Below are 18,638 nucleotides of genomic sequence, written 5' to 3'. Positions count from 1 at the left end.
TAGGAAATGAGACCATTCTTTCTCTTGGTGTCTGTGTCCTTTAAAGCACCCCTGTCAACTGGCAAAACATACACTGGCACAGTCGCCAGGATCTGAGCAAAATGTCACTTTTGACATCCAAATGCGACGTGTCAGCTCCACCCGACATTCCCAGATGGGAAGACCTTCCTTATAGTTCGCTGGCTCTCCAGTGGGCTCAGGTGGGAGGGCTGTGAAAGGAATGGTGTGAAGGAAGCCAACCCACTGGATGCCTTAAAACGTATCCAAAAAGTGCCTATTGCAAAAGGCACAGAGACTGTGGGTTCGGGAAGATGGGCATGGATTTTGTTAACAGTGTATCGGAAAGAGTACCAAGAGAAGGAACGGTTGTTGTTGGAATGCTCCCGCATGGAGGGACAAATGTGTGATTGGCAGAATCAGATTGTGATGGTGCAGTGCCAGAGCAAGTTGTTTGCTGATAAGCGAGACACTTACCAGACTGTGGCTGAAAAGGCTGCGGTTCGGGTTGCACAGTATAAATACAGGAAAAGAAGGGGACGAGTGAATCACAAGAAAGTGCAGGCAGAGATTGCAGAAGCAGGTGTGCCATGGGAGCCAGGGAAATGGGATGGTGATATTTGGGATTCTACGGATTCTGACGAGGCTGACTCCCCAGATGAATTCATGAATGTGAAATCGGTGATAAGGCAAAAGATGGCATTAGATGGGCAGAATGTGAGGGCAGATGTGGTAGAAGATTTTACTCAGCACAAAATAAAAGGTATCACTGACAGGTTTAAGCAGAGACTGGGGGAGTCTCTGCTCTTTTGGATGGTGCATTTGCACAATCAGGGAGCTGCTGGAGTAAGACTGGACACCGTAGCTGCTCAGAAATCTGTGGGGTTGAGTTCAGATACCTTTGTGCAGGATGCACTCGGGACATGGCACAAGCACGGATCCTAATGTGCTAGCCTTGGCTACTGAGGGATGTAATGCTAATTACCCCACAGAAGATGACTGGCCAGGCTCTGGGCATCCCTGATGTACCTTGCGAGATTGTATACAGCCAATAAAGGAGGAAGGGATGACAGCAGCCATTTTTTCTCGGGGACGCTGATACTCTGATGCAGAATCCCCTGACTGTTTCTATGAGAAACAGACAGATTAGGACGGCTCCCCCAGCATACAAAAATGTGATAATGACCCTTTTGCTTAATGAAAGGGGAAATCATCTGGATGTGGTGATTGAAAAAATACAGCAGCTAGGTGACCTTGGGGAGTGGGGCCCCTGGGGGAGTGCTGGGAATCGAGAAAACCTACAAAGCAGTGACAACAGGATTTCTCAAGGGAAAGGTGCTGGGGGAGATAATTCACCCCCCAGTGTGGTCCCAGTGGCTCCCAGTATTTCCATGTCTGCGGTCCCAGTGCTGCTCCCAGCCCTGATCCGTGGGGATGGGAATGTCCCGCTCCCTTCCCGGGGCAGGCTCACACCTGAGCCAGGTGTGCAGGGCAGGGCCCAGCCACACAGCTGCTCATGGACCCCTCAGGCCACCCCACAGCTCCCAGCCAGGACTCCCCAAACCACTCCCTGCAATAGAAATGGCCCCAAAAGCCACAAAATCCCCTTTCCATCTCCCCCAACACCCACCCAAATTCTCTCCAAGCCACACACCCCTGCCAGCACCCCAAAACTCCCTCACAGACTGCCCCAAAAGCCCCCCAAACCCCATCCCAGCACCATAAGTGGCTCCAAGGGCCACAAAAGCCCCTCCCAGTCCCCCAAGGTGCCCCCAGACCCTCTCCACCCCCCATGGCACCGACCAGGACAGGCTGGGGGACAGGAGCATCCAAAGCCTGGAGCAGCTCGGGCACTTCAGCAGCGATTTGGGCACTTTGGAGGTCACACCCTGAAGGGGGAGACCCAGGGCAAGGACTGGGACAGCCAGCTGGAATTCCTGGAGAACAGACGGGCTCAGGTGGACACGTTCTGCCAGCACAACTACGAGATTGTGGCCCCAATCTGCCTGGCTTCACAGCCCCACAACACTCAGATCCTCCCGAATATTCCCCTGAACCCCAAATTCACCCCCAAATTCTGGTAAAATGGTGCCGCTTTAGATCTCTTTAATTTCTTTATTTGTAGCCCAATTTTGGTTGTTTCAGTGGGATTAACACAGAAATTACTTAGGCTGCAGAAGATCTCCAAGATCATCCAGGGTTGCTTGATACCACCAGAAGAAACAATTGGAGAGAGCAGATGAAAATTTTAGGGTGTAAAGGTAAAAAATCAGCTCTTCCCAATGAATTTCCAATGTTGATCTGAGTCCCGATGGATGTTCCTGCCCCTGTGTTCACCCAGGTGCCTACGGGGATCCAGGAGAATGTGGAGAGCACCAGCCAGGGGTCTTCCCAACATGGATCACAGGGAATGTGGGTCACCAGGGCTCTGCCAAACGTGGCTCCTCTGATGGGGGATGGAGCTGGAGCAGAGGACAAAGCTCTTCCCGCAGTCGGGGCACTTGCAGGGCTTCCCTTAGCGGTGCCTCCGTTGGTGTTTGGTCAAGTTAGAGCTCTGTGAGAAGCTCTTCCCACACTGGGGACACTTGTAGGGCCTCTGCCCGGTGTGGATGCGCCGGTGGGTGACGAGGGTGGAGTTTTGCTTGAAGCCCTTCCTGCAGTGGGGGCAGCGGAAGGGCCTCTCATCCGTGTGAATCCGCTGGTGCAGGAGGAGAGTGGAGCTGGTCTGAAACCTCTTCCCACACTTGGAACACTCATAGGGCCTCTCCCCAGTGTGGATCATCTGGTGGCGGATCAGGTGGGAGCTCCGTCTGAAGCTCTTCCCACATGCCCCACACATGTGGGGCTTCTCCCCATCGTGAAGCTGCTCATGAACCACCAGCTCTGACCTCTGGCTGGATCTCCGGCCGCCTTCCCGGCACAGGGTGGGTCTTTCCTCCTCAGAGCACCCTGGGCTGCGTTTGCAGCCCCTCCTCCTGTGGGATCTCCGGGGCTTTTCCTCCCTGTTGGATTCCTGCGCCGTGGAGCTGCTCAAAATGGCCTCTTCCACCAGGTTCTGCCGCGGGGATTTGTCCTCCCTGGGCTCTGTCCTCAGCTCCTTGTCTGGGGAGGAAGGACAAGGAGAGGATGGGATTTGCCTCCGTGCCACAGGGAAGGGGAAGGAGATCCCCCCAGTCCGTCCCCGGCAGGACGGCGTCGGCAGCGGGGTTGTCCTGCAGCCGGGGGCGATGCTGGGCTGGGAGATGGAGCAGGAGAGAGGGGGAAAGGGGCACTGACTTCCTCCTCACCTGCCTGGGGGTCCTGGGGCATGTTCCTCTTCCTCACAGCCTCCTCCTCCATCTGGCCAAGGGTTGGGAATGGGAAATCCTGGTTTGGAGAGAAACAAGGGATGAACATGTTGAGTTTAAGGTCCCTCCTGCCCAAGTCCATCTCTAGAAGTCACTGGGCACTGTGTGTCCATAAAAATCTGCTCTGAAAAAGCCTCTCGGGATTTCCCTGTTTCTGGTCTCTCCCCTTTGGTGTTAGGGGGTTCCCCCCTGTCCCAGCTGCTGGGGGTCCCTCTTTTATTGGGGTCCCCCTCTCTACTTGGTCTCCACCCTCCCCAGGCTGCTGGGAGTCCAGGAATCCAAAAGCCCCCGCCTTTGGTCTTCCCACTTAGGGATGCTGGGGGTTATGGGATCCCCAGGTCCCTTCTCCCCTTATTCTCTGCTTCGGGGTGCAGGGGGTCTAAGGAGTCCCCCTTCCCCCTCTCCAGGCTGTTGAGGGTCCCGCGAATGGCAGCGCTCCCCCCTCTCTGGGCTCCCCACTTTGGGGTCCTGGGGCTCACAGGGGTTCGCTCCTCCAGACTGCCGGGGCTCCCCTGGTCCCGGTACTGCCCCTCTCTGCTTGTCCCACTCTGGGGGTCCCGAGGTTCCCCCTCTGGCTCTCCCAAGGGGTCCCGCAGCCCCCTGGCTCCGGGCTGGAGGTGGCCGTGCCTGACCCGGGCAGACCCAACCCCCACCATGGGGCGTACCCCACATCCCCCTGCCCGCTGCCAGGGCTCTGCTGGCACCGCCACCGGGACCCCCAGAAACACCTCCTGGGGACCCCCAATGTCCTCACAAGGGGCATTTTCTGCTCAGCTTTGGAGTTCTTGATTCTCCAAACATCCCTCCAAAAAAACCCAACCCAGGGAACCCCCCCGGGATATCTGGGCTGAGCTCCCCCTCCCCGGGCACCTGTGGGATGGGGGGCGATGATCCCACGGGTGGGGGGCTGTGAATTCAGGGAGTGCTCAACCTCATGTGGGAAGTGACTGGGTCTGAACTGGGGGAAACTGGGTTCAACTGGAACCACACTGGAAGATAATGGGAGCAGCTGTGCCCATGCTGGGATCATACTGGGATCCTACTGGAAGTGACTGGGATCATACTGGGAGTATCTGAGAGTGACTGCGATCATACTGGAATCAGACTGGGAGGGACTGGAAAGGTGCTGGACATGACTGGAACCATACTGGAGGTGACTGGGAGCAACAGAGATCATGCTGGGAGCAAATGGGATCATATTTGGAGTAACTTGGAGTGACTGGATTCATACTGGGAGCAACTGGGCCCACACTGGGAGTGACAGGGAGTCACTCTGGGCATGACTGGAATAATACTGGGAGTATCTGGGAGTGACTGGGGTCATACTGGGGGTGACTGGGTGCAACTGGGATCAAACTGGCATTGAGAGGGAGCAGTTGGGATCACATTTGGGGACAGTGGGACCATACTGGAAGTGACTGGAACCATACTGGAAGTGACTGGAACCATACTGGAAGTGACAACGGGTCCTACTGGGATCATCCTGGGAGCCACTGGGATTACAGCAGGTGTGAATGGAACCTGACTGGGGGTTACTGGGAGCTGCTGGGCCGACGTTGGGAGGAAAATGTGGACACATTGGGAGCAACTGGAATCAATTGGAAGGTACTGGAACCATGCTGAGGGCACTGAGACCACAACTGGGATCATACTGGGAGCAACTGGGAACACACTTTGGGAAACTGACAGAAACTGGGATCATGCTGGAAGACCCTGGAAGTAATTGGGAAAGACGGGGATCATTCTGCGGTAACTGGAACCGTACTGGAGACTGGGAGGGTCTGGGAATGACTACAAGCATTCTGAGGGCAACTGGGATATACTTGGAGTGTCGTAACCATACTGGGGGTGACTGGAACCACACTGGGAACAGCTGGGATCATGCTGGGGGGAAATGAGACCATGCTGGGGGCACCTGGGAGGAACTGGATCTATGCTGGGGGAAACTGGGAGTGACTGGGACTATTCTAGGGGCAACTGGGATCATACTGGGAGGAACTGGGAACAACTGGAACTATGCTGGGGGCAACTGGGATCATACCGGAATCACAGTGGGTCCATGCTGGGTGAGACTGGGATCATACTGAGGATGACTGGAATCATACTGGGATTGACTGGGAATGGCTGTGAGCAACTGGAATCGTGCTGAAAGCAACTGGGAAGAAGTGGGAGTGACTGGGAGCATGCTGGGGGTGACTGGGATATAATGGGAGAGACAGGGAGTCACGGGGATCATACTGGAGGCTACTGGGCTCATGCTGGCATTGACAGGGAGCAACTGGGAACACCCTGGGGGTCACTGGCATCATACTGGGAGTGACTGAGATCATCCTGGGATTATAGCGGGTGTCAATGGGGGTTACTGGGAGCTACCAGGCCCATGCTGAGATCCTACTGGGGATGCACGGGGAGGAACTGGGAATGATAGGATGCATGCTGGTGACAACTGGGATGTACTGGTAGTGACTGGGATAAATCTGGGGGCAACTGATCCATGCTGAGGTAACTGGGAGTGCCTGGGAATGACCACAAGAATATTCAGGGCAACTGGGATATACTGGGAGTGCCTGAGACCATGCAGGTGGTGACTGGGACCACACTGGGTGTGACTGGGAATGTGCGGGGGGGAACTGGGACCACACTGAGGCAACGGGGAGCAATTGTGAGTGACTGGGGCCCTGCTGGGTGAGACTGGCATCATACTGGGAGTGACTGGGACTATGCTGGGGCAACTGGGAAAACTGGGAACACACTGGACAAAAGTGGGAGGAACTGGGAGCAACTGAGACTGTGCTGGGGGCAAATTGCATCATAATGGGGAATGACTGGGAGTGACTGGGTTCATACTGGGAGCAACAGGGATTCTGCAGGGAGTGAGGGGAAATGACCAGGATCATACTGGGATCATACTGGGCTCATACTGGGACTGATGAGGAAACTGGAACCACTCGGGGAGGGAACTGGGCTCATAGTGGAGCAGCCCTTTCCCGGCCCCGGGACCCCCGAGCCCCTTTCCAGCCCCAGGACCCCCGAGCCCCTTTCCCGGCCCCGGGACCCCCGAGCCCCTTTCCAGCCCCGGGACCCCCGAGCCCCTTTCCCAGCCCCGGGACCCCCGAGCCCCTTTCCCGGCCGTGCCGCCCCTCCAGCCCCCAGATTCCCCCGCCGGGGTCCCGCCAATCCCAGGGGTCCCCCCTCTCGGGCTCCCCGCTTTGGGCTTCTGGGGCTCTCCTCTCTCCGGGGTCCCGCTTAGGGAAGCCGCGGCTCTCCCGGGGGTCCCCAAAACCGGTGTCCCCCCGCCCCGCCGGCCCCGCGCCGTCCCCACGGGGCCCCGGCAGAGCTCGGAGGGCCCGGCCCGGGAAACCCAACCCCCACCGCGGGGGGACCCGCATCCCCCCGCCCCCGCCGGGGCTCTGCCGCCACCGGGACCCCCAAAAACACCGCCCGGGACCCCCCGATATCCGCCCGAGGGGCATCTGCGCCTCGCCTTTGGAGTCCCGCAAGCTCCAAACATCGCGCCGCCCGCCCCGACAGAGAGGATGGAACAGCGAGCCCCAAATAGATTTCCTGGGAGCTCCAAATATCCCTCCCCCCTCCAAAAGCACCGCCCGGGATGTTTGGGCCGAGCTCCCCCTCCCCGGGCACCTGCGGGATGCGGGGCGGGCGATGCTCCCGGCCCGAGCGGCTGCGGATGCAGAGAGCGCTGCCCGCACGTGGAGCCTCCTCCGCCTGCTCCGCCTCCTCCTTCTTCCCCCCGGCCCTCCTCTTCCTCCTCCTCTGTCCCGCCTCCTCCTCCTCCTGCCCTTCCTCCGTCGCTGCGGCCGCGGCCCGGGAGCTCTCGGGGCAGCGGGGCCGGGCCGGGCCACGATGGGAAAGGGCTGGGTCAGCCCAGGGCGAGCTGGGGCAGCGGAGGTTTGGGGCAACAACGGGAAAGGGGTGGGAGAGGGGGGATCCGGGGAGGTGGGACAGCGGGAAAGGGGTTCCACCGGGGTCCCGCAGTTAACCCCAGCACCCCCAAACCCCGTCCCAGCCCTCCCCGTTCCCTCCCCACCCTCGGCTGAGTGGGGGCTCAGCCCAGGACCCGTCGCCGTTCGGGGCTCCCCCGAGTGCAGCAAACGGGAGAGTGCCCCCCGGGTGAAATTTTGGGGTTCGCTCTGCCATCGGCGCTTTAAGATGCCCCGGGAAAGTCGGTGCCCACTATAACTCCCGTTAAAAGGGCAACACCACTCCCGTTGATTCCGGCAGCGGAGCCCCGGGGGGGTTTGGGGGTCCCGGCAGGGTTTGGGGGTACCTGGGTGGTGCCGATGATGGCGATGGGGACCCCGTGCTGGGGCTGAACATTCGCGAGGGGGCTCCTGGGGGGGTTTTATGGGTCCCGGGGGTTTTTTGGGTCACGGTGGCTTTTGGGGGTTCGCGAGGGGGGTTTTCAGGGGTCCCAAGTGGGGGTTTGGGTGATTCCGGGAGGAATAATTTGAGGTCCCAAGGCTGTTTTGGGGTCCCTGCTGGTGATGGAGATGGGGACCCCGTGCCAGGTATAAACCTTCTCAAGGGGGTCCGGGGGGTGTTGGGAGGTCCCGTGGGAATTTTGGTGTCCTGAGAGGGTTTTGGGGGATCTGTATGGGGCTTTGCATCCTGGGGAGTTTTTGGATGGTCCTGGGGATATTTTCGGGGTCCCAGGAGAGGTTGGGGTTCCCCGGGGGGGTGTTGGGGATTCCCGGGAGGTTTTGGGGTACCTGGGCGATGCCGGTGACAGAGCTGGGGACCCCGTGCCGGGTATGAACCTTCTCGCTGCACACGGGCAGCGTCAGCGTGTTCAGGGAGATCCTGGGGGGCCCGGGGGTTCACCCCAAATCCCGGGGGAGCCCAAATGCTGAGGGACCCCCCGAACTCCCCTCACCGCTGGATCTGCTGCAGGCAGGGGGGCACCAGCACTCGGCCCCCACCCCCCGCTCTCACGGGGGGGCTGCAGAAGAAATCTGGGGGGCACAGACGGGTGAATGGGAACACCTGGGACCATGCTGGGATCATAGTGGGATCATACTGAGGGTGACTGGGAGCCCCAGGGCCCATGCTGGGAGTGACCTGGGCCCACCCCGGGTGGAACTGGGGGAACTGGCCCAGCAGGGGCTCAGGGTTGTTCTCCCCCCGGGCTGCTGCCACCCCCGGCCCCAGGGAGCCGAGGAACAGGGGACAGCTGAGGGACAGGGGACAGCTGAGGGACAGGGGACAGCCGAGGGACAGGGGACATCCAGGGAACACGGCCTGGCCCAGGGACACTGTGCTCCAGCAGTCTGGGCTGTTGTGCCCGGGCCGTTGCCCTTGGGCTCCCAGGACAGGCAGAGGGGGCAGAATCCCCTCCAGGAGCTGTTGTTGGCTTGAAGCTTTGGTGTTGGACATTCCCGCAGAGCCACCTGCAGTGGCCGGAGCCTGGGCGGTGCCCGGTGCCACCAAAGCCGCTCCGTCAGTGCCCTCCTGCCCCGGGCAGGGCAGAGAACACCGAAGGAAAGGCCCGAGCTCGGCTCGGGGCAGGGAGAGGGCACTCCCCTGGCGCTGCCACGGGCACCACAGACCCGGCCTGAGGAAAGGATTGGGATTTATGTCCCAGCGAGTCGCAGCAGGGATTGCTTCTCGTTTCATGCCTGTCATTTGATTGGCCATGAATTCCAATCATTTCCCCATGGAATTCCCATGGCAATGGGCTGGGGGGGAGATCCATCCACGGAATTCTCACCTGACTGGGATGAGAGTGAGATCCGGCCATGGAAATTCCAGGGGAATTCCTGCATTCCCAAGTGCCCCATTCCTGAATCCCACATTCCTATAGGAATTCCCCTCTCCCTCCCACACCCACCTTTGTGCTCCAGAGCCTCCTGACCACATCCGATGTATTCTGGAAGCTCTTCCACACAGGTGTGTCCCAGGTAATGCTTCATCTGCTCTGCCAGGATCCCTTTGGATTCCCAGCACCTCTGGGGGATCTGGGTGGCACCGTCGGACACCGCAAAGCTCCCGGATCCCAGCTGGAAGGAGATGAAACCCACCCGTCGTAGCCGTGCCGGTGGGATCCATGGACGCTCTGTTGGACAGGAGGTCGCAGCTGGAAACCACCTGCACCATGGGGAGACCTGGGAACGAGGAGAGAACGGACCCATGGAGTCATGTCCCAGCCCCACGGAGCCCCTTGCAGCTCCCTGGATTCCTATGGCAGGCACTCAGATCCCATCCCACTCCCGCTAATCCCATTCCCACAGATCCCAGCCCAGCCCCTGGCTCCCGCCACTCCCCCTGCTCTGGTTGTACCGGCCCCGTCTCCAGGTCACTGTCGGCCGCGTGCCGGTTCCTCTCCTTGAGCCGGGTCTGGTTATCCCAGTATCCCGGGTCTGGTTATGCCAGTGTCCCGGGTCTGGTTTTCCCAGTGTCCCAGGTCTGGCTATTCCAGTATCCCGGGTCTGGCTATCCCAGTAACCCAGGTGTGGCTATCCCAGTATCCTGGGTCTGGCTATTCCAGTATGCCGGGTCTGGCTATCCCAATGTCCCGGGTCTGGTTATCCCAGTATCCCGGGTCTGGCCATCCCAGTAACCCAGGTCTGGCTATCCCAGTATCCCGGGTCTGGCTATCCCAGTATCCCGGGTCTGGCTATCCCAGTGTCCCGGGTCTGGCTATCCCAGTATCCCGGGTCTGGCTATCCCAGTATCCCGGGTCTGGCTATCCCAATATCCTGGCTCGGCTCCTGCTGCCATCCCCGTGCCTGCAGCTCCATCCGGCCCCGCTCGCTGTGGCAGCACTCAGAGGGGATCCCGTCCGCGTCCCCGTGATCAGGGACTGGGGGACCCCAGGGCCGGGCCCTGACAGCGCCACTTCCAGGTACTGCAGGGAGTGGAGAACTGGGGGGACACAGAGATCTGGGGGGGTGGGAGTTTGGGGATCCAGGGGGTCTGCAGGTCAAGGAAAGGGGGCACTTGAAGAGCTGGGAGAGCTGGGAAGGAGGTTCAGGGGCTCAGAGTCAAGCAAAGGGGGTGCAGGGACTGAGAGAGGTGGGAGGGGGTGCCAGGGGGACTCAGTGTGAGGGAAGGAGGTGCTGGGGGGCTGGGAAATGCAGGAATGGGGGCCCAGGGGTCCCAGGGTAAAGGAAAAGGGTGGCGCTGGGAGAGGGGGGTGGCAGTAGGGGATCCAGGGGGGTCCCTGTGCAGGATGAGGGGTTCAGGGGGGTCCTGGGGGTGCTGGGGTCCCAGTCCCCCCTCGCCGCCCCAGGAGCCCCCAGCCCCAGCGCTGGAGCCATCGCGCTGCTCCGGGCAGATCCCGGCGGCGCAGGCTGGGAGATGCGGCAGTGCCCGAGGGAGGGCGGGGGAACGGGGGGATCACTTCCAGCTGTCCCCAGGGAAGGCTCTGTAAATCCCAGTCAATCCCAGTCGCTCCCAGTGTGTTCCCAGCCACCCCAGTATGGTTACAGACACTCCCAGTACATCCCAGTTCCCGTCAGCATGCACCCTGTCACTCCCAGCATGCTCCCAGTCACTCCCACCTCCTCCCAGTTGCTTTCAGCACGATTCCAGTTGCTCACAGCCACTCCCAGTCAATCCCACTGTGATTCCAGTCACCCTCAGTGTGATCCTAGTCTCATCCAGCATGGTCCTGGTGGTTCCCAGTCGGGTTCCAGTCACCCCCGGTATGGTTACAAACACTCCCAGTATATCCCAGTTACCCTCAGCATGTCCGTAGTCATTCCCAGACACTCCCGGCGGCCCCAGTGAGGTGTTAGTTATCCCAGTATGATCCCAGTCATGCCCAGAATATCCCAGTTGCCTCCAGCATGCATTCAGTCATTCCCAGTTACTCCCAGTTGCTTGCAGCATCATTCCCGTTTCTCTCGGTTGCTCCCAGTAGGCCAAGGTGTGATCCCAGTTGCTCCCTTTCAACACCAATATGATCCCAGTCACCTCCAGTATCATCCCGGTCATATGCCAGCACTCCCAGTATGGTCCCATTATCATCCCAATTGCTTCTAGTCACTCCCAGTATGGTCCCAGTTGCCTCCAGCATGGTTCCAGTTGCTTTCTAAATAAACCCAGTCAGTCCCAGTATGATGCCATTTGCTCCCAGCGTGCTCCCAGTTGCTCCCAGTCACCCCCAGCATGGGGGATGATACGCATGGTGTGTTCCCAGTCACTCTCAGATGCTCCCAGTATTAGTCCAGTCGCTCCCAGTATGATCCAAGTGTGACCCCAGTGTGCTCCCAGTCACTGCCAGTATGAACCAGTTGTGCCCCACATGGTTCTTGTTGCTCTCTTTCACCCTCACTTTTGTTCCAGTCACTCCCAGTCTCTCCCAGTGTACCCCAGTTCCCTCCAGCATATTCCCAGTCACTCCCAGTTCCTTCCAGCATGATCCCATTTGCTCACAGCCACTCCCAGTCAGCCTCAGCATAGTCGCACTCACTGCCAGTATGATCCCAGTCACCTCCAGCATGATCCCAGTTATCCCAGTTCATCACAGTATAAGCCCAGTTGCTTCCAGTCACGCCCAGCATGCACCCAGTCACTCCCAGTTCCTCCCAGTTGCTCCTAGCATGATCTTAGCTGCTCACAGCTGCTCCTGGTCATCCTCAGCATGATCCCAGTCACTCCCAGTGTATCCCATTTGCCTCCAACATGGTCTCAATTGCCCCCTGCAGGCTCCTACTCACTGCCAGTATGATCCCAGTATGATCCCAGTACAAACCAGTCACTGCCAGGGTGCCACTCCTGGGATCCCCCAGCCCACTCTGCGTTCCCCCCTCCCGGCTCTCCAGGCTCCCCAGAGGAGCCCCAAGGGCTGCAAGTCCCCCCCCAGGGTCCCCAGCAAGGCCCAGTTTGGATCTGCAGCCCCCAGTTTTCCCAGTTTCCCTCTCCTTTCCCCGGTCCGGGTTCCCCCACCCCCAGCGGGTGGGAGCAGCCGAGAGCCCCGCGCTGCCCATCCCGACCTGTCCCAGCTCCATCCCCGCTGCTCCCGCGGGCTGCGAGGGGCTCAGGAACGGGGGACCCAGGGTGTGGCTGGTGCTGGGGGAGGAGGAGGGATGGGAGAGGAGGGAGGATGAAGAAGGAGAGCGAGAAGGGATGGGAGCAGGAGAAGGAGTGGGATTAGGGAGGAGGAGGAGGAGGGATGGAAGAGGAGGAGCAGGAGGAAGAGGAAGAGGAGGGACAAAGGAGGATGAAGAAAAGGAGAAGGAGGAACGAGGTCAAATGCTCCCTGAATCCACCCGTGGGATCATCGCCCCTCATCCCGCAGGTGCCTGGGGAGGGGGAGCTCGGCCCAGATATCCCGGGGGGGTCCCTGGGTTGGGATTTTTTGGGGGGATGTTTGGAGCATGAAGAATTCCAAAGCTGAGCAGAAAATGCCCCTGGGGGGACATTGGGGGTCCCAGTGGCGGCTGCCGGCAGAGACAGTCTGGAGGAGGAGACCCCTGTGACCCCCAGGACCCCAAAGTGGGGAGCCCAGAGAGGGGGGAGCGCCGCCATTTGCAGGACCCCCACAGCCTGGAGACGGAGAGGGGGGACTCCTTGGACCCCCTGCACCCCAAAGCAGAGAATAAAGGGGAAAGGACCCATGGACCCATAACCCCCAGCATCCCTAAGTTGGGAGAGGGAAGAGGGGGAACTTCTCAGATTCCTGGGACTCCCAGCAGCCTGGGGAGAGCAGGGACCAAGTAGACGGGGGACCCCCAATACAAGCGTGACCCCCAGCAGCTGGGACAGGGGGGAACCCCCGAACACCAAAGGGGAGAGACCAGAGACAGGGAACTCCTGGAGGCTTTTTCAGGGCTGAATCTTGGTGTTTGGGAGGTTTTTTATGGATCCCAGATGCACAGGGACTTCCAGAGGTGGACGTGGGCAGAGGGAATTTCAAAGCCAACGTGCCCACACCTCGGTTTCCCCAAACCAGGATTTCCCACTCCCAACCCTTGGCCAGATGGAGGAGGTGGCTGTGAGGAAGATGCCCCAGGAGCCCCAGGCAGGTGAGGAGGAAGTCAGTGCCCCTTTCCCCCTCTCTCCTGCTCCATCTCCCAGCCCAGCATCGCCCCCGGCTGCAGGACAACCCCGCTGCCGACACCGTCCTGCCGGGGACGGACTGGGGGGATCTCCTTCCCCTTCCCTGTGGCACGGAGGCAAATCCCATCCTCTCCTTGTCCTTCCTCCCCAGACAAGGAGCTGAGCACGGAGCCCAGGGAGGACAAATCCCCGCGGCAGAACCTGGTGGAAGAGGCCGTTTTGAGCGGCTCCATGGCGCAGGAATTCAACGGGGAGGAAAAGCCCCGGAGATCCCACAGGAGGAAGCGCTGAAAATGCAGCCCAGGGTGCTCTGAGGAGGAAAGACCCACCCTGTGCTGGGAAGGCGGCCGGAGATCCAGCCAGAGGTCAGAGCTGGTGGTTCATGAGCAGCTTCACAATGGGGAGAAGCCCCACAAGTGTGGGGAATGTGGGAAGAGCTTCAGCTGGAGCTCCCATCTGATCAACCACCAGAGGATCCACATCAGGGAGAGGCCTCACATGTGTGGGGAATGTTGGAAGAGCTTCAGAGACAGCTCCAGCCTGATCATCCACCAGTGCATCCACACTGGGGAGAGGCCCTACAAGTGTCCCCAGTGTGGGAAGAGCTTCTCACAGAGCTCTAACTTGACCAGACACCAACGGAGGCACCGCTAAGGGAAGCCCTGCGAGTGCCCCGACTGCGGGAAGAGCTTTGTCCTCTGCTCCAGCTCCATCCCCCATCAGAGGACCCAGGTTTGGCAGAGCCCTGGTGACCCACATTCCAGTTATCCAGTTTGGGAAGACCCCTGGCTGGTGCTCTCCATGTTCTCCTGGATCCCTGTAGGCACCTGGGTGAACGCAGGGGCAGGAACATCCATTGGGACTCAGATCAACATTGGAAATTCATTGGGAAGAGCTGATTTATTGACTTTGGGATTCAGGAATGGGGCACTTGGGAATGCAGGAATTCCCCTGGAATTTCCACAGGCGGATCTCACTCTCATCCCAGTCAGGTGAGAATTCCGTGGATGGATCTTCCCCCCAGCCCATTGCCATGGGAATTCCATGGGGAAATGACTGGAATTCACGGCCAATCAAATGACAGCAGTGAAATGAGAAGCAATCCCTGCTGCGACTCGCTGGGACATAAATCCCAATCCTTTCCTCAGGCCGGGTCTGTGGTGCCCGTGGCAGCGCCAGGGGAGTGCCCTCTCCCTGCCCCGAGCCGAGCTCGGGCCTTTCCTTCGGTGTTCTCTGCCCTGCCCGGGGCAGGAGGGCACTGACGGAGCGGCTTTGGTGGCACCGGGCACCGCCCAGGCTCCGGCCACTGCAGGTGGCTCTGCGGGAATGTCCAACACCAAAGCTTCAAGCCAACAACAGCTCCTGGAGGGGATTCTGCCCCCTCTGCCTGCCCTGGGAGCCCAAGGGCAACGCCCCGGGCACAACAGCCCAGAGTGCTGGAGCACAGTGTCCCTGGGCCAGGCCGTGTTCCCTGGATGTCCCCTGTCCCTCGGCTGTCCCCTGTCCCACAGCTGTCCCCTGTCCCTCAGCTGTCCCCTGTCCCTCGGCTGTCCCCTGTCCCACAGCTGTCCCATGTCCTTAGCTGTCCCATGACCCTTGTCCATTCCGTGTCCCTCGGCTGTCCCCTGTCCTTCAGCTGTCCCCTGTCCCTCGGCTCCATGGGGCCGGGGGTGGCAGCAGCCCTGGGGGAGAACAACCCTGAGCCCCTGCGGGGCCAGTTCCCCCAGTTCCACCCAGAGGGGCCCAGGTCACTCCCAGCATGGGCCCTGGGGCTCCCAGTCACCCCCAGTATGATCGCGGTCACCTTCAGTTACACTCAGTATGATCCCAGTCACTCCCAGGATGATCCCACTATGATCCCACCATGGTCCCAGGTGTTCCCATTCACCCGTCTGTGCCTCCCAGATTTCTTCTGCAGCCCCCCCGTGAGAGTAGGGGGTGGGAGCCGAGTGCTGGTGCCCCCCTGCCTGCAGCAGATCCAGCGGTGAGGGGAGTTCGGGGGGTCCCTCAGCATTTGGGGTCCCCCGGGATTTGGGGTGAACCCCCCGGGCCCCCCAGGATCTCCCTGAACACGCTGACGCTGCCCGTGTGCAGCGAGAAGGTTCATACCCGGCACGGGGTCCCCAGCTCTGTCACCGGCATCGCCCAGGTACCCCAAAACCTCCCGGGAATCCCCAACACCCCCCCGGGGAACCCCAACCTCTCCTGGGACCCCGAAAATATCCCCGGGATCCTCCAAAAACTCCCCAGGATGGCAAAGCCCCATACAGATCCCCCAAAACCCTCTCAGGACACCAAAATTCCCACGGGACCTCCCAACACCCCCTGGACCCCCTTGAGAAGGTTTATACCTGGCACAGGGTCCCCATCTCCATCACCAGCAGGGACTCCAAAACAGCCTTGGGACACCCAAATATTCCCCCAAGGATCACCCAAACCCCCACTTTGGGACCCCTGAAAACCCCCCTCGGGAGCCCCCAAAAACCCCCGGGACCCACAAAACCCCCCCAGGAGCCCCTCGCGAATGTTCAGACCCAGCACGGGGTCCCCATCGCCATCATCGGCACCACCCAGGTACCCCCAAACCCTGCCGGGACCCCCAAACCCTGCCGGGACCCCCAAACCCCCCCGGGGCTCCGCTGCCGGAATCAACGGGAGTGGTGTTGCCCTTTTAACGGGAGTTATAGTGGGCACCGACTTTCCCGGGGCATCTTAAAGCGCCGATGGCAGAGCGAACCCCAAAATTTCACCCGGGGGGCACTCTCCCGTTTGCTGCACTCGGGGGAGCCCCGAACGGCGACGGGTCCTGGGCTGAGCCCCCCACTCAGCCGGGGGTGGGGAGGGAACGGGGAGGGCTGGGACGGGGTTTGGGGGTGCTGGGGTTAACTGCGGGACCCCGGTGGAACCCCTTTCCCGCTGTCCCACCTCCCCGGATCCCCCCTCTCCCACCCCTTTCCCGTTGTTGCCCCAAACCTCCGCTGCCCCAGCTCGCCCTGGGCTGACCCAGCCCTTTCCCATCGTGGCCCGGCCCGGCCCCGCTGCCCCGAGAGCTCCCGGGCCGCGGCCGCAGCGACGGAGGAAGGGCAGGAGGAGGAGGAGGCGGGACAGAGGAGGAGGAAGAGGAGGGCCGGGGGGAAGAAGGAGGAGGCGGAGCAGGCGGAGGAGGCTCCACGTGCGGGCAGCGCTCTCTGCATCCGCAGCCGCTCGGGCCGGGAGCATCGCCCGCCCCGCATCCCGCAGGTGCCCGGGGAGGGGGAGCTCGGCCCAAACATCCCGGGCGGTGCTTTTGGAGGGGGGAGGGATATTTGGAGCTCCCAGGAAATCTATTTGGGGCTCGCTGTTCCATCCTCTCTGTCGGGGCGGGCGGCGCGATGTTTGGAGCTTGCGGGACTCCAAAGGCGAGGCGCAGATGCCCCTCGGGCGGATATCGGGGGGTCCCGGGCGGTGTTTTTGGGGGTCCCGGTGGCGGCAGAGCCCCGGCGGGGGCGGGGGGATGCGGGTCCCCCCGCGTTGGGGGTTGGGCTTCCCGGGCCGGGCCCTCCGAGCTCTGCCGGGGCCCCGTGGGGACGGCGCGGGGCCGGGGGGGCGGGGGGACACCGGTTTTGGGGACCCCGGGAGAGCCGCGGCTTCCCTAAGCGAGACCTCGGAGAGAGGAGAGCCCCAGAAGCCCAAAGCGGGGAGCCCGAGAGGGGGGACCCCTGGGATTGGCGGGACCCCGGCGGGGGAATCTGGGGGCTGGAGGGGCGGCACGGCCGGGAAAGGGGCTCGGGGGTCCCGGGGCTGGGAAAGGGGCTTGTGGGTCCCGGGGCTGGGAAAGGGGCTCGGGGGTCCCGGGGCCGGGAAAGGGCTGCTCCCACTAGGAGCCCAGTTCCCTCCCTGAGTGGTTCCAGTTTCCTCATCAGTCCCAGTATGAGCCCAGTATGATCCCAGTATCATCCTGGTCATTTCCCCTCACTCCCTGCAGAATCCCTATTGCTCCCAGTATGAACCCAGTCACTCCCAGTCATTCCCCATTATGATGCAATTTGCCCCCAGCACAGTCTCAGTTGCTCCCAGTACTTCCTACTTTTGTCCAGTGTGTTCCCAGTTTTCCCAGTTGCCCCAGCACAGTCCCAGTCACTCCCAGTATGATGCCAGTCTCACCCAGCAGGGCCCCAGTCACTCACAATTGCTCCCAGTTCTCCCCAGCACATTCCCAGTCACACCCAGTGTGGTCCCAGTCACCACCCGCATGGTCTCAGGCACTCCCAGTATATCCCAGTTGCCCTGAATATTCTTGTGGTCATTCCCAGGCACTCCCAGTTACCTCAGCATGGATCAGTTGCCCCCAGATTTATCCCAGTCACTACCAGTACATCCCAGTTGTCACCAGCATGCATCCTATCATTCCCAGTTCCTCCCAGTGCATCCCCAGTAGGATCTCAGCATGGGCCTGGTAGCTCCCAGTAACCCCCATTGACACCCGCTATAATCCCAGGATGATCCCAGTCACTCCCAGTATGATGCCAGTGACCCCCAGGGTGTTCCCAGTTGCCCCCTGTCAATGCCAGCATGAGCCCAGTAGCCTCCAGTATGATCCCCATGACTCCCTGTCTCTCCCAGTATATCCCAGTCACCCCCAGCATGCTCCCAGTCACTCCCACTTCTTCCCAGATGCATTCAGCACAATTCCAGTTGCTCACAGCCATTCCCAGTCAATCCCAGTATGATTCCAGTCACCCTCAGTATGATCCCAGTCTCACTCAGCATGGACCCACTGTGATTCCGGTATGATCCCAGTTGCCCCCAGCATAGTTCCAGTTGTTCCCAGTTCCTCCCAGTATGATCCCAGTTGCCCCTAGAATAGTCCCAGTCATGCCCACTTTCCCCCAGCATAGATCCAGTTCCTCCCAGGTGCCCCCAGCATGGTCTCATTTCCCCCCAGCATGATCCCAGCTGTTCCCAGTGTGGTTCCAGTCACCCCCAGTATGGTTACAGACACTCCAAGTATATCCCAGTTGCCCTCAGCATGATTGTAGTCATTTGCAGGCACTCCCAGTTGCCCCAGTAAGGTTCCAGTTACCACAGGATGATCCCAGTCTTTCCCAGTTACTTCCAGGGTCTTCCAGCATGTCACGATCCGCTAATGCAAGCGGGAGTCGTGATGGTTCGTTTATCGATCTCAGAGTGTAAAAAGGACACAAGAAATTTCAGTTTAAATCAAAACAGTGCACCTTTATTAAGTGCCCACAACACAGTAATGCAATAGAAGAGAGAAAGAGAGAGAGAGAG

Source organism: Aphelocoma coerulescens, unplaced genomic scaffold, assembly GCF_041296385.1.
Source record: "Aphelocoma coerulescens isolate FSJ_1873_10779 unplaced genomic scaffold, UR_Acoe_1.0 HiC_scaffold_46, whole genome shotgun sequence".
Classification (NCBI taxonomy): Eukaryota; Metazoa; Chordata; class Aves; order Passeriformes; family Corvidae; genus Aphelocoma; species Aphelocoma coerulescens.
Note: the sequence above shows the minus strand (reverse complement) of the source record.